The following is a 15,408-nucleotide window of genomic DNA, read 5'->3' on the forward strand; positions in this document are numbered from 1 at the left end:
TAAAAATGAGCATAGGAGAGAATGTTTTTGAAATCCAAAGGTAGGCAAAGAAGTCTTGAACAGGACCTGAAAGTCAATAACTATAAAAGAAAAAATAATAAATTAGCCTTCATTAAAAACACACACACACACAACAACTAAAATTGTATTTCTCAATAAACACTTCTGCTTTCAGCATGATAGAATAAAAGGGACCAGATCTACCCTGACACCTTAAACAACTAGAGAACTGGACAAAATATATAATAAAAGTTTTTTCAGTATTAGACAACAGGTCAGCACAGGGCCATGATCCTTGAGAGAAGGGGAATAAATTGAAGTGAGCCTTATGAACACCTCTGTTTATTTCCTGGCAGCAGTTTCCAGGTCACAAAACAGGGACAGAGAGAGACAGAGAGGCAAAAAAAAAAAAAAAAAAAAAAAGCCTGGTAGCCTCATTGAATTGAGGAAAAGTGATTGGTGTTCAGAAAAGTGATTGGTGTTCAGAGGACCCAAGATGGTGGACTTGCCGACAGGGTGCCAAAGAGGAGGAAGCTACCAGAAAAAGAGAACTCTGGAGATCTGCAGAGGGGTCCCTTCAGTCTTTGACTGGCTACTGACCTATAATATGGGAAAGGAAATGGCCCAAATCTAGGGAGAGGATCACCAAAAAGGAGTGAGCAGAACAATTTCTAGAGTCTAGAGAACTTGGAACTTGTGCTCCCTCTAGCCAGAGTGGAGAGAGAACTTATTATGGGACATTAGGTCGAATGCTCAGAAGGGTATTACCTTAGGAGTGGGGCTTAATTAACTCTGGTCTAAAGGCTGCTGGAGTCCAGTTTAATGAAGCTTAAACACGAAGCTTAAAAGGCTCCACCTGATTACAAGTCACTTAACTGTGCACCAGGATAAAGTACAACACTACTTAAAAGCATGCATGCAACAAAAAACACCACCCAACACATAAAATTTACAATGTCCAGCTTTTAATAAAAATTTCTAAGTGTAAAATGAATTAGGAAAGTACAACCCATAATCAGGAGATAAATCAACCAATAGAAAAACATATACAATAAAATTAGCAAACAAGAATGTTAAAAGAGGTATTATGAAGATGCTGCACAGGTTCAAGAAGGTGGAGGAAGACATGAACCTAATGTGAGAGAAATGGATATATAAAAAGACCCAAATGGAACTCCCAGAGATGAAAATGTAATACTGAAATAAAAAATACATTGGGGCAGCCCAGGTGGCTCAGCAGTTTGGTGCCGCCTTCAGTCTAGGGCGTGATCCTGGAGACCCAGGATTGAGTCCTGCGTTGGGATCCCTGCATGGTGCCTGCTTCTCCCTCTGCCTGTGTCTCTCATGAATAAATAAAAAAATTAAAAAAAAACATTGGAAAGGATTACTAGCAGGTTAGACACTGCAGAAAAAAAGGATCGGTGAACTTAATTATTCAAAATGAAGCCCAGTGATATACTGGGAATACTGGGAAAATATGAACAGAGCTTCAGTGATCTATGGAACAATGGCAAACAGTCTAATATGCATGTAATTAGAGTCTCATAAGGGGGCAGGGAAAAAATATTTCAAAAATTCATGACTAAAATGCTTCCAGATTTGATAAGAAGCATAAGACCACAGATCAAAAACCCCCAATGAACCCAAGTAGAATAAAAATAAGAGAAATGACATTAAAGCACATTAGCAAACTAGGAAGAGAAGGAAATGTACACAATCTGAAATAAATGGTGTTTACAAAAACCTACAGGTAACATCATACTTGGTGAGAGATTAAATGTTTTCCTTCTCAGATCAGGAACAAGGCAAGGATATCTGTTATAACTATCCCCCAACCCCATTTTATTGAGGTACAATCAACATATAACATTGAATTAAAGCACTCAAAATAATGATTTGATAAATATAAATATTGCAAAATGATTACCACAATAAGTGTAGTTGACATCCATCAACTTATATAGTTACATTTTCTTCCCCGTGATAAGAAGAGCTTTTAAGATCTACTCTCTTAGCTATTTTCAAATATACAATGCAGTATTATCAACTATGGTCACCATGCTGTGCATTACATTCCCAGGACTTATTCATATTATAACTGGAAGTTTGTACCTTTTGACCACTTTCACCCATCCCTCCACCCCCTGCCATTTTAACTTTTCCATTCTGCAGTGTACTAGAAATCCTAGACAATGCGGCCATTTAAGAAAAAGAAATAAAGCATATGTTGTTTTGAAGGGAAGATCCAAAATTGTCTTTATTTACAGTCAACATGATTTTTTTGTTTAGAAAATCTTAAAGGGCCCATAAAAAGCTAGGGTACTAGAACTGATAAGTGAGGTTAGAAAGGTTGCAGTATCCAAGTTCAATTTAGAAAAATTAATTGTATTTCTCTATATTAGAAATTAACAACTGGAAAATTTAAATCGAAAACAACATTTACAACAGCATAAAAACATGAATACTTAGGGACAAATTAGCAAAATTCATACAGCATACTGAAAACAATAAAATACTGCTGGCAGAAATTAAAGATCTAAATAGAAGGCTGTGCCATATGTGTGGACAGAAGACTTGATATTGGTGAGATTTCCATTCTCCCAAATCGATCTACAGATTTATTGTACTCCCAGCCAAACTCCCAGCAGGTGTTTTGAGAAATTGACAAGCTGATTCTAACATTAATATGGAAATGCAAAGGACTATAATAACTAAAAAAATATGAAAAACAAAGAACAAGTTTGTAGAAATTACTACCTGGTTTCAAGACTTAGAGTGAAATTACAGTAATTAAGATAGTGTAATATGGTATAGAGTAGACTTTTAGATCAAAATAATGGAACAGAATAGAGTCCAGAAACAGCCTGACACATAGATGGTTAATTGATTTCTCACCAATGTGTCAAGGTAAATTCAGTGAGAGAAATGACAGTCTTTTCAACAAATACTGATGCTGGAATAGCTGTATGTCAAGAAAGAAAGAAAGAAAGAAAGAAAGAAAGAAAGAAAGAAAGAAAGAAAGAAAGAAAGAAAGAGAAAGAAAGAAAAAAGAAAGAAAGAAAGAAAGAAAGAAAGAAAGAAAGAAAGAAAGAAAGAAAGAAGAAACTTGTCTTATACCATAACAATAATTAACTGGAAATGGTGGGTCAAAGACCTGAAATCTTTGTGACCTCAGGTTAGCCAAGACTTTTTAGATAGGACACAGAAAGCACAACCTTTACAAGAAAAAAAATCAATAGATTGGATTCATCAAAATGAAAACCTTTTGCTTTTTAAAAGACACAGTTCAAAAAATGGTAAGGCAAGCGGCAATGAGGTAAGAAATATTTGCAAGACATGTATCTAATAAAGGACTTGGCTCTAGAATATTAAAAAGAAATTCTCCCCGCTTAATATAAGACAAACAACCTGATTAAAAACTGGGCAGAAGATGTAGAGAAACATTTCACCCATAGATGTAAACAAATGGCAAATCAGCACATGAAAAGAAGCTCGACATCCCTAATCACTGGATAGATATATATGAAAATTACACTGAGATACTACTACACAACCACTAGCATAACTAAGATTTAAAAAGACTGATTCTACAGTGTGCTGGCAGGATGAGGAGCAACTGGAAATAATATTAGTTCATGGGAATGCAAAATAGCATACCCACTTTGGAAACCAGTTTGATAGTTACTTATAAAGTTAAACATATTCTTCTTTCTCATGACCCTGAGATCAAGACCTGAGCTGAGATCAAGAGTCAGATGCTTCTGACTGAGCCACCCAGGTGCCCCTAAAATTAAACATATTCTTATTATATGACCCAACAACCCCTCTCCTAGGAATTTATCCAGGGGAAATAAAAATAAACACATGAAGACACTTATGTAAATATTCATAGCAGTTACATCTATATTAGCTGCAAATACAAATATCTAAATGTCCATCAAGTGGCAAATAGATAAATAAATTGTGGATTATCCATCCAATGGGATACTATTCATCAATAAAAAGGAATTTCTTATACAGGCAATAACATGGATGAATCTCGAAAACGTTATGTGGAGTGTAAGAAGCCAGGCATATATGATTATATACTGCAAGATTTCATTTATACGAAATTCTAGAAAAGTTAGAACTATAGTGTCAGAAAGTAGATTGGTGATTTACAGGGGCTAGGGGTGTGGGATTCACTACAAAGGAGCACAAGGGGACTTTATGGAGTTCTAGATCATGCTGCTTCTGTAGTTCCAAACCTTCACACTTTTGTTAAAAACTCATCAAATTGTTCCCTTAAAATTAGTGAATCAGATGCGAATTACACCTTAATAAATCTGATAAAAGGACACCATTAGGAAAATTAATAGGCAGGACACAGATATGGAGAAAATAGAAAACTTGTATCTGATAAAAGGCTTGTTCCCAGAATATATAAAGAACTCCTATAATTCAATAATAAAACGTCAAGCAAATCCATTAAAAATAGGCAATAGACTTGAACAGATACTTCATAAAAGAAGATGTGTGAATGCCAGTAAGCACATGAACAGTGCTTGACATCCTTAATCATCAGAGTGATGCACATTACAACCGCTACATACCCACTAGCATGGCTAAATTTAATTTAATTTTATTTCATTTTAGGTTTTATTTATTTAAGTAATGTCTATACCCAACGTGAGGCTCAACTAATGACACCGAGATCTAGAGTTGCATGCTCCTCTGACTGAGTCAGCCAGGCACCCCATAGAATGGCTTAATTTTAAAAGCCTGACAGCAACCAAATGTTGACAGGGCCGTAGTGCAGTTAGAACGCATACACATTGCTGGTGGGAATGCAGAAGAGTGCAACCACTCTGGGAAAAGGTTTGACAGTTTTTTATAAAGTTCAGCATACACCTACTCTTTGAATGAGTAATTCCAGTCTTAAGAATTCATCTGCCTGCCTGATCCCCCCTGAGGCTGAGCAGGGCGGGCTGAGTCAGTGCTGGCCTTGGTGGCTACCATCATCAGGGTAGTCAAACAAGAGGAAAAGCATACTAATTTCCAGCTGTAAGAAATGAACAAGACTGGAGCTGAAGACCTCAAGTTGTGTGCTTTTTTCCCTGTTGACCAGATAACTAGAACTATCTGTGATATCTATGCAGCCTGGGGGTTGTAATATTTTGATCTAAAGATGTCTCTTTTTAGTAATAACAAGTGTGTGTGTGCTTAAAACCTGGTTTTAATATATCTTTAAATTTTTTAATTTATTTTTTTAAAAGATTTTATTTATTTATTCATGAGAGACACAGAGACAGAGAGAGAGGCAGAGACACAGGCAGAGGGAGAAGCGGACTCCATGCAGGAAGCCTGATGCTGGACTCGATCCCAGGACTCCAGGGTCATGCCCTGGGCCAAAGTCATGCGCTAAACCGCTGAGCCACCCAGGGATCCCCCTCTTTAAACGTTTTTAAATCATTTTATATTTGGCCGAGTTGAGATTTTTTTTAAGAACCTCATTTTTAAAAAATTTGTAATAAAAGTCACAATTTGATTTTTCAAAAAGTCAACAAACAGCAAACACCTGTTAATGAAGGTCCTAAGTAAGAACGATTTAAAAAAAGAGATTAGTTTGCAGTGGAGGCGGGTAGTGGGATTGACTGGGAAGGAACATGAGAGAATTTTCCTGGGAGTTGGTAAGGTACCATATTATGACAGGGATGTGGGTTACTTGGATAAAAGATTTATCAACATTTCACAGCTAATATTTGTACATTTTAATGTATGCAAATTTTTCGAAAAAATAGCAGTGTCAATAATAAAAACCGAGTGGGTGAGAATGTAGCGGAAATACGGAGAATGGCACAGCTTGATCATTGTTGAAGTGGGGTGATGGGTACGTAGGGATCTAAATTATACTATTATGTTTACATTGTGTATTTTTGAAGTTTTCCATAATAAAAAGTGAAATAAAAGGAAAGGGAAGGATAATTGTACCTTGCAGAGCTGTTGTGTGTTTATGTGAGACAATGCTGGGGAAAGGGTTTTGTAGGCTGGGAAGTGCATTTTGACGGGAGCTTTCTCCAGGGGATGGGCCTCCATCTCCCCTTCTCCCATCTCCCCCTCGTTTCTGCACCCACTCTTGCTCTCTGCTGTGTTCTTGTTCTGTTCGGAGTCTTCATTCCAGCTGCTCTCTCCATCCTTTCCCTTTGTTACCTGCCTGGCTACCTCCCCTCCCTGCCCCATGGCCCTGTGTCACCGTGGCTCCCAAGTGCTGCTCCAGGGCTCCGGGGGCAGTGCTCTGGGTCAAGGCGCTGTCTTGATGCTGTTGGCACTGCTGCAAGTGGCCTGCCTCGGGGAGGTTACAGATGGTGCTGCCCCTTGCCTTTCTCATGGCTCTGGCTCTGTCACCTCATGCCTCCCCTGGGAGGCGGCAGGCTGCTCTTGCTGCAGGCCCTCTGAGTGCCAGCACTCTGTAACAGGACGGACAGGCTGCCTTTGCCCTGGCATGCCTCCTCAGCTGGCCTCCCTGAAAGCTGTCAGATTTGAGGGGAATTCGAGCCAGGTTCCCAGCCCTGCACCCCAGTTCCACCTCCTTCCTGGAGCCGCCCTGCCCTACCCTGTCTTCCATCGGGGTAACTGCCTTATGGCTGCTGTCAGCACTGTTGCCCCACTGCTCTTGCCGCAAACCAGCTGAGTGCCTGGCACTGCTCTGGAAACTTCGGGCTTTAGGGCAGGACACAAGATGCCCACAGGCTGCTCTCTCTTTTATTCTGTTCTCACCATCCATGAACTCAACAGGAATTGACGAAGCACCCACTGCATACTGGGCCCTGAGTTAGGCACTGGTGCCCAGAGTGGGTGGAGTGGCAAAGCAACAGCAGGTGAAACAGCCCTGGGGTGAATCTTCAGTGGCAGGGCCTTCTGGAAACTGCAGAGAGTTCCGTCTGGTTAGACTTTGAGTGTGAAGGGTGGGCCTGACCAAGGACATACCTGGCCTGCCTGTGCACCCCTTCCCCTGGGCACTGGTGCTTTTTGCCCCCATCAGGAGGACTCCAAGGTGGGCTGGTCTCCCCTGGAACAGAACTGGAATAGCAGGACTGATGGAGCTGAGCTGCTGCCTGGGTGCTCCTCAGTTTATTTCCCATCCTCCCCTACCAGTCCTTCCTCCAAAGAGCCCTCAGGCTGGCAGTGACTCCAGGGGAGCTGGCCTCATCTTCTTCCATGTGACTCATGCCTCTGCCTCTATGGGGTGGGGAGGCCTCCTCTGCCCCCCTTGCCTTTCAGGGAGTGCTCTGGCTCTGGCTCTGGTTGTAGCTCTGTGTCTGGCTCCAGTTCTAGTTCTGATCCCGGTTGTGGCTCTGGGTCTGGGTCTGGGTCCAGTTCTGGTGGTGGCTCTAGCTCTGGGTCTGATCGTGCTTTGGGTTGGAGGGGCCTGGCTCTGGTTCGGGTTCTGGCTCTGGTTCCAGTGCTGGGTTCAGTCGTGCCAGCAGGTGAGGCCATCCACAGGAAGCCAGGCCTTGCCAGGGCCGGGAGAGCAGATTCTGACCTCACAGTCTCCTCCTGGGGAGGGGGCTCCCCCATCCCTGAGCCAGGGTGGCGTCAGGGGCAGTCGTGGGGTGGGGTAGGGACTGGAAAACCATAGAAGACATGGAAAGAAGTTTGGGACACCGCAGAGTAGCTGTGCGACTCTAAAATCAGTTAGCAGCGAAAAATTAAGTTTCATTTAAAGGGTTCGAAGGAGAGCTCTGCCCCCAGATTCTGCGAAGTTCAAAACTTGGTTCTGTTATTTATTAACCTTGTGAACTTGGGCGAGTGACTTAACCTCTCTGTGTCTCAGTACCCTCCTCTGTAACATGGGGAGAATGAAAGTAGTCACGTTAGGTTATGGGAGCGCGGAGTGAGGTGATCCACGTCTAGGGTTGAGCATAGTGCCTGCTACATGGTCAATGTTTAATAAATAATGATAGTAATGCTATTTATTTATTTATTTATTTATTAATTATTTATTTTTTTATGATAGTCACAGAGAGAGAGAGAGAGAGAGAGAGGCAGAGACACAGGCAGAGGGAGAAGCAGGCTCCATGCATCGGGAGCCCGATGTGGTATTCGATCCCGGGTCTCCAGGATCGTGCCCTGGGCCAAAGGCAGGCGCCAAACCGCTGCGCCACCCAGGGATCCCAGTAATGCTATTTATTAATATCACTCTGTCCAATCTCCCTGATGGACAGGTGAGTGACCTTTGTCTGCCATCCACGGAGGGTTTTCACAGTGATTTATTGCCTCTGTCTGTGGGGATGAGAGACGTGCAGACTCGGGGGTGGGGTGCCCTCCATCATTCTCAGTTTTTTGGGAGGTAAATGTTCAGGTTTGGCAGCAGGAACATCTTCATGAATAGTTCTCAGTCTTCATCTCCCCCTTGGCAAGATGGGGACAACGCTAGCTCACTGGCCAGTAGTGAAGTTTGGTGCGGTGTGGAGGGATGGCACAGGACGGAGTCCCAGCTCAGCTGCATGAGCCTTGGCTTCTGTTTCCTCACCTGAACCATGTACCATGCACCAGGGAGAGTATGTGTGTGAAATTAGGGATAATCCACGTAATGTGTCTGGCAGACAGGATGCCCTCAGTTAGAAATGGTATCTACTAATGTCACTGGTGATAGGCATGGGGCAGAAAAGCTCAGGGTTCCGGGAGGGAATTGGATGTGTCTGCATGTTCCTTGGGAGCGAGAGCGCCCACCTGCAACCTTAGGATGACGAGTGCATTTTATTTTCCTTAATGTCTCTCTGAAGTTAGCACTGCCAGAACGGGCAGGTTCACATTTAATATGCGTGGAAGGGGTGGGGAAGGCAGGTGCGTTCTGAGGTCTTGGGAGCAGCCCAGGGCACAGACTTCTTTCGGTGACCTCCCCTGCTCCCTGGGGCTCGAGCTGAATGACCCCCTCCGATCCTCTGGGCCGGCCTCCCCACACCTACCTGGTGCATCTGCTCTCAGGTTTTTCTTTTCCTTCTAGCTTGCACAATTCTGGACAAATTAATTTCCAGAAATTGAACAGCAGGGAGGAAACCCAGAGGTCACCCCGCGTGTGGCCAACCACAAGGCAGGTCTGCAAATCACCCTCCCCACACCTCCCAAGCCTCTAAAGGAGTCGACATTAGCTCAGGTGAGACAGACACCTCGCTGTCTTGAGTCCAGTCCCTCTAGCTGAGCTGGGAGCCAGTTCCCTCTTGTTTGCCCTCTGGTGAAGGGGAGAGAAGCTGGCCAGCCAGGGCCTACATCCAAATAACCCTCCCTGGTTTAGAAGGGTGTTATTAAGCCACCCGTCTCCAGGCTAAGTAATCCCAGTATCCTTCACCCTTTCCTCTCCGGTTGTGTTTTCCAAGTCTTTAATTATTTGCACTGCCCTTCTCTGTGGGATGCTACCCTATAATCATAGAATTTCAGAGCTGGAAGGTACCTGGGTGATGCATGGAAGAGAGCCAGGTGCAGAGGGTTAATGGCCTTGTCCCACCCAGCCTGGGGGCGGGGATGGAAGGGGTGCCCGGGGAGGAAGCCCAGGGCCCCCCAGACAACCCCTCCTGCCCCCAGTCCTCCCCCAGCAGAGGAAAGCCCTGCTTGTGTTTCCTTAAACAGAGCCTTGTCCGGCAGTTCTTGTGAGCTGTGCACCGTCTGGGCATTTTCACGACTGTTACCTCCTTAATCTCCCAACAGTCCTGCCAAGGAGCTGTGATTAGCCTCATTTTGTAGGCCAGGAAACTGACTCCAAGAGATTAAGTAACTTGCCCAAATTCACACACCAAGAAAGTCCCAGGGCTTCTCCACCCAGCTTCCTCCCCACCCCCTGCCCCTGGCATGCATGCTACTCTCACCCTGACCGGGCTGCAACCACAGAGAGCCGACGCCCACAGGCCCTGAGGGAGCCCTCCCCACCGCCCCCCCTTCATGAGAAGCCTGTCAAAGCACCCAGGAGACCAGAGCTGGGCTGCGGCAGGAATCGGCCAGGATTTCAAAGAGAAACAGAACCTACAGGATGTACATATTCATATCAAGAGATTCATTTCAAGGAATTGGCTCCTGTAATGGTGGGAGCTGCTAAGTCCAAAATCCAGAGGGCAGGCTGGCAGGTTGGAGACTCAGGCCGGAGCTGCTGGTAGAGTTCTGAGGCAAGATTTCTTCTTCTCCAGGAAACTCTCAGTTTTGACTCTTAAGGCCTGTCAACTGATTCAATGAGACCCAACCACATTATAGAGGATAATCCTCATTTAAAGTCAACTGACTGTAGATATTAACCATGTCTATAAAATCCCTTCACAGCGACACCTGGATTAGTGTTTGATTAAATAACTGGGTATTATAGCTTTACCAAGTTGACACATAAAGCTAATGATCACGCCCTCCTTTATGGGTGTTGATGGGGAGCCACGGGAAGAAGTCAGCTTGATCCAATGGGCCGTATCCCCAGAGTCCGGGGCAAGTGCTGGGTAGGTAGGTGCCAAGCCAGGGGATTTGGGAATGGTGGATCGCTCTGTGGATCTCCCCATTTTGAAGGTCTCTAGACCCAGGCCTGACCACTTGCCCCTGGCGAGGCCCCTCCTTGCTTCTGCTTACTTGAGAGCTACTTAAGACCCAGGGTCTTCTCAGGGGGCAAAAGTCCTGGAAGGAGCAAAGGAGGGGCCCTTGGAGTAGGAGGAGGGGTAAGATCATTGCTTGAATCCTGAGGACTCAATAGGTCAACGGCTTTTGATGGTGAACACAGGGTCTCGTTTCTTTTGCACCCCAGGCTGGGACCATGGCTCATGAAGACGTGCTACAAGTGTCTGTTCCCTCCCCTTCCAGGGCCCCGTCTCCTCCACCAGGTAGAGGCCTGGAACAGTCTAGGCATGTAGAGATCAGTCCTGCCTTTAAAGTTCTTCTAAGAAGAGAATTTGAAAGAGGAATAGTACCTCCCAATCTAGAGAATTTTTTTTAAGATTTTATTTATTTATTCATGAGAGAGACACACACAGAGAGAGAGAGAGAGAGAGAGGCAGAGACACAGGCAGAGGGAGAAGCAGGCTCCATGCAGGGAGCCTGATGTGGGACTTGATCCCGGGACTCCAGAATCACGCCCTGGGCTGAAGGCAGCACTCAACCAGAGCCACCCGGGTTGCCCCTAGAGAATTCTTAATATACAGTCTACACTCCAATTTCAGTAAACTCCACACTCTTAGGATAACAGAAATGAGAAAATTAGGCTTCCAAAAATTTTCTTACTGCCTGAAGTTTTGAACCAGCACAGCCTTCTTGCTGCTGTCTATAACTAGAGTTGCTCCCAAAGGAGTTCGAAAGAACCATAGAAGCATCAGACTGGCCCAAAGCTGTCCCCTCATGGATACAGCCCCTTATCTTGTCCGTCACTGGGCTGGAGGGTCTGTTCCTCATCTCTACCTCCATTACTTATAGAATATTTAAGTTAGAGAAGAACTTCTGGCAGCGAACAGTCCCAAAACTTGCCGTGGATGGCTAAAGGGGGTGGTGAAATCTTGCGAGTCCTTCAGAGGACGTTTCTAGATACAGTCTTGCTCAGAGGCAGTGGCTCACGCCCAACCCTGGGATCCCCAGGAAGCCAGAGAAGTTTTCCCCTTGTAAGGGGTTTCTTCTTTCATCTGCAGGTGATTGGTGATGGAGTCAGGTGTTACCAGGCCACAGCTGTGGGTGGATGAGGCCGCTCCACCTGCTGAATCAGGGGAGGCTTCTAGGAAGGGAAAAGCTTTGAGATGCCTCATGAAAGAAGCCTGGGAAAAAGCTTGGGGTTGGCTGGTAGGTGGGCGTGGGACAAAGGGACTCCATGGGGGCTGGCTGGACCTGCCCCGTCTGAAAAGGCAGACTTCACCCCAGCTCCATAAGGCTACTTCTCCGGAGGCCACACCTGACAGCTCTTACCTCCTAAACCTGCATGGGGTAGGGTAGGGACTGCAGCCCAGTTTCACCCGCACCTGGTATAGGGAGACGTGTTGGAGCAGGAGGGCTTTACGAGGGGCTGGGGGTGAACAGGTTAAGATGAGAGATGAGTGAATGAGTGAGAGGGCTTATGCATCCTTTTCTTTCAAAGCCTTTAAAAAAGGAAGAGGTTCTTCTGCTGTCAGCCCCCACTCCCAAGTCGCAGTGGTGGATATGGTGGCCTTTGGGGGGCTTTTTGTCAGTCTGCATGTGACATGTAGGCTCTGCAGGTTATCAGGAAATCTGTTTTTTGGGTTTGGTCTTGCAGAGGGGTGAGGCCTGGGCAAGTAGGGTTGAGTGTACTTAGGCCCGTTGGTGGGGTCTGGGGTCTGGGGGTTATCACTTTCCATGGATGATCCTCAGCACTCACCCCAGACCCAAATACTCCAGTGGGTAGAAATCCTTGTCTCTCTGGTTCAGCCCCATGGGCTGATGGGCTTGAGGTAGTGTGTGAGAGCTGCAGGCAGACATTGTTTCTTTGGCTTCTTCTCCTGAGGTCTTTTCAGCCCCTGGACTCTGGGGACCCTCCCCAGAAGACTGTACCATCTACCAGGCATTTGCAGGGAACATCCGGGCCCCTGCTCAAGAGGACCGAAAAGCCAGTCCACCAGCATTGAGTGAGAATTGAGCCAAATAAGTATCTGCTGAGTCAAGTCAAGTGCTGCCTCCGACCAGCCTGGCAGGTGACCCTGGGCACCGGAAGTGAGCCCTGCTCGGCCTGCTTAGAGGGACCAGCCTCTCGCAGCATATCCTAGGCTTCTCTCCTCTGGGCAGCCAGAGCCACTTGCACAGATGTCTTTCATTCTCTGTTCACACCAAATTCAAACGACTGACTCACTAGTCTGTTTTCTCACTGGACGGACTGTAAGTTTCCCAACAGCAAGGTCTGGGACTCATTGGTGTCTGTGTGATCAGTCCCTGTTTAGTGCCTGGCACGTGGAAGGATGCTCGAGAAATCTGTGTGAATGAGTGAATCACTGGTGGCACTGTGTGGCCTGAGCTCAATGCCTCCAGCAGGACAGATAGGGATGTTACAGGAGCTCAGAGGAGAGAGCCATCATTGAGGACCTGCGCCAGAAGAAAAGCCTCGTGGAACAGATAAATTAGCTTTGGCTGCCATGGCCTTAAAATTCCTTGAACATATCTTCCTCCTTCAGGACAATTGAGAGCAGCATTCTTGGGCATCTGTCTGTCTTCCTTCCTACAGAGGATTTACCTCAATCACCCACCAATCCTCCATGGTGTGCTAGAGCTGGCTCACACTGGAGTTACCAGAACTCCTCATGTTGGTAGCTCAGAATTGGCAAGGATGGGAGAAATTGGCAAATGCTACCAACCAGTGATTTGGAGGAGCCAGGGCTAAAATTTGTCAGTATACTTATCTACCTACTTCCTTCCTTCCTTTCTCTTCCCTATCTTCCTTCTTCCCCTTTCTTTTCAATTATGGCATCCAATTTGCCAACTGTCTACTCATCCCTCCCATCTATCCATCCGTCCATCCATCTAGCCAGCCAGCCAATGACCCACCCTCCCATTCATCCATCATCCACCCACCCATCCATCCATCCACCCCCATCCATCTATCATCCATCCACCCATCCAATGACCCACCCACCCATCCATCCACCCCCGTCTATCCATTATCCACCTACCCACCCATCTACCCCCTGTATATCCATCATCCATCCATCTTCCAATGACCCACCCACCCACCCATCCATCCCCCCATCCATCCACAAATTCCATCCATGGAATTCATCCATGAATTCATAGAATCCATGAATTCTAAGGAATAGTAGAGACCCACTAGTCTCTCTAATAGTGCATCACCTCAGACTTAGCCAACATTGATGTGGATCCATACCCAGAACACTTTGGCGTTCCTCTTTTGCTCTTTCTTGCCCTCCCTGCTCTTTCTCTTTACAGCCTGTTCTCATAGGATGGGAGAGTCACTATCAGGGGAAGAAGGTGGGACATGTCCCCATCCAACAGACCAGTATCTCTCTTTCTCTACTTCTCCTTGCCTCAAGCAAGAGCCCAGAGGAATTGGGCCTAACTTTTTTTTTTAAGACTTTATTTATTCATGAGAGAGAGAGAGAGAGAGGCAGACACAAGAAGAGGGAGAAGCAGGCTCCATGCAGGAAGCCCGATGTGGGACAAGATCCCGGGACTCCAGGATCATGCCCTGGGTCGAAGGCAGGCACCAAACCGTTGAGTCACCCAGAGATCCCTTGGTCTGACTTTTTGAGAAAAGGTTTTCCACTTCAGAAGACCCCATGAGCTCCTGGCCAACTTATCAACTTATAACCAAGAGGGCCCTTGGTGGGGCCTGGGAACAGAGAGGAAACCCCATCATGAAGCCAGCTCTCTCCACCCCCAGCATCACCCCACACCTCTCCTAAAAACTCTGGCTGGTTTGTGAAAAGCTTGTCTCTGCTCTTGTTCCCAGGGGCTGTTATTGCAAAGGATTAGCTAGTTCAGCCTAGTAAGTGGAAGGGGCAGGGCTCCCAGAACTTGACCTGGATTGGAAGGGAGGAAGGGAAACCCACTCCCCTCCACACACAGCCCAGAACCTGCCATCTCAGTCACACTCGCCTGCTGTTGGGCCCCATCTAGCCCAGCCTGGGAGGAGTAAAGCCCTTTCCTTGATGGGTATATTGGCTTCCCAGGACCATGGCAGTGGGTTGCAGCCAGAGGTGACGAGGTGGCATGTCTTGGCAAAACCTGGGAAGTCCTGGCGTTCCTGCAGGCAGTCAGAGAGAGAGAAAGTGGCAGGAGCAGTGTTTCCCCTTTTCCTCCCAAGGTCTGTATTTATATGATTGTCATAGTCAAACAGCTGGCTTCTGAGATTACCCGAGTTCCACACTTCCCTGGTTTCTTTTTGGAGGGTATTGCCTGTGGCCTGGCCCAGAGAGGGCAGGTGGATATCTTCTGAGTCACACGGCAAAATTGCTGTGGAGACAGAGGAGAGTGAAGTGTTTGGGCCCTGGGGCCTCAGCCACCCTGCCTGCCGTTGCCTGCATTCCCTTCATTACTGTTGCTCTGTCCTTTCCGTCCAAACAGGTTCCAACCTGCTCTGACGGCAATAACGTAAGGGCCGACTAATACCATATGATTTCACTCCTAGGTGGAATTTAAAAAACAAAACAGACCAGTGAAAGAAAAAACAGAAAAAAAAAAAAAAAAGGAAGAGAGAAACAAACCAAGAAACAGACTCTTTTTTTTTTTTTTAAAGATTTTTATTTATTCATGAGAGACACAGAGAGAGAGGCAGAGACACAGGCAGAGGGAGAAGCAGGCTCCATGCAGGGAGCCCGATGTGGGACTCAATCCCGGGTCTCCAGGATCAGGCCCTGGGCTGAAGGCGGTGCCAAACCACTGAGCCACTGGGGCTGCCCCAGAAACAGACTCTTAACTGGAGACTGAATTGCTGGTTCCCAACCGGAGGTGGTGGTG

General features: G+C 46.2%; 1 protein-coding gene across 1 annotated transcript in view; it reads left to right on the top strand.

Moving 5' to 3' along the window:
* Positions 1 to 14,527: 14,527 nt before the first annotated feature.
* Positions 14,528 to 15,408, top strand: part of TRIM29 (tripartite motif containing 29) — a 28,391-nt gene continuing 27,510 nt past the window's right edge. The window contains exon 1 of the mRNA XM_072729539.1: positions 14,528 to 14,755. The gene's annotated coding sequence lies outside the window, so the exon portion shown is untranslated. The remainder of the gene's footprint in view (positions 14,756 to 15,408) is intronic.

This window comes from Vulpes vulpes, chromosome 12 (assembly GCF_048418805.1).
Source record: "Vulpes vulpes isolate BD-2025 chromosome 12, VulVul3, whole genome shotgun sequence".
In the NCBI taxonomy this organism is placed as follows: Eukaryota; Metazoa; Chordata; class Mammalia; order Carnivora; family Canidae; genus Vulpes; species Vulpes vulpes.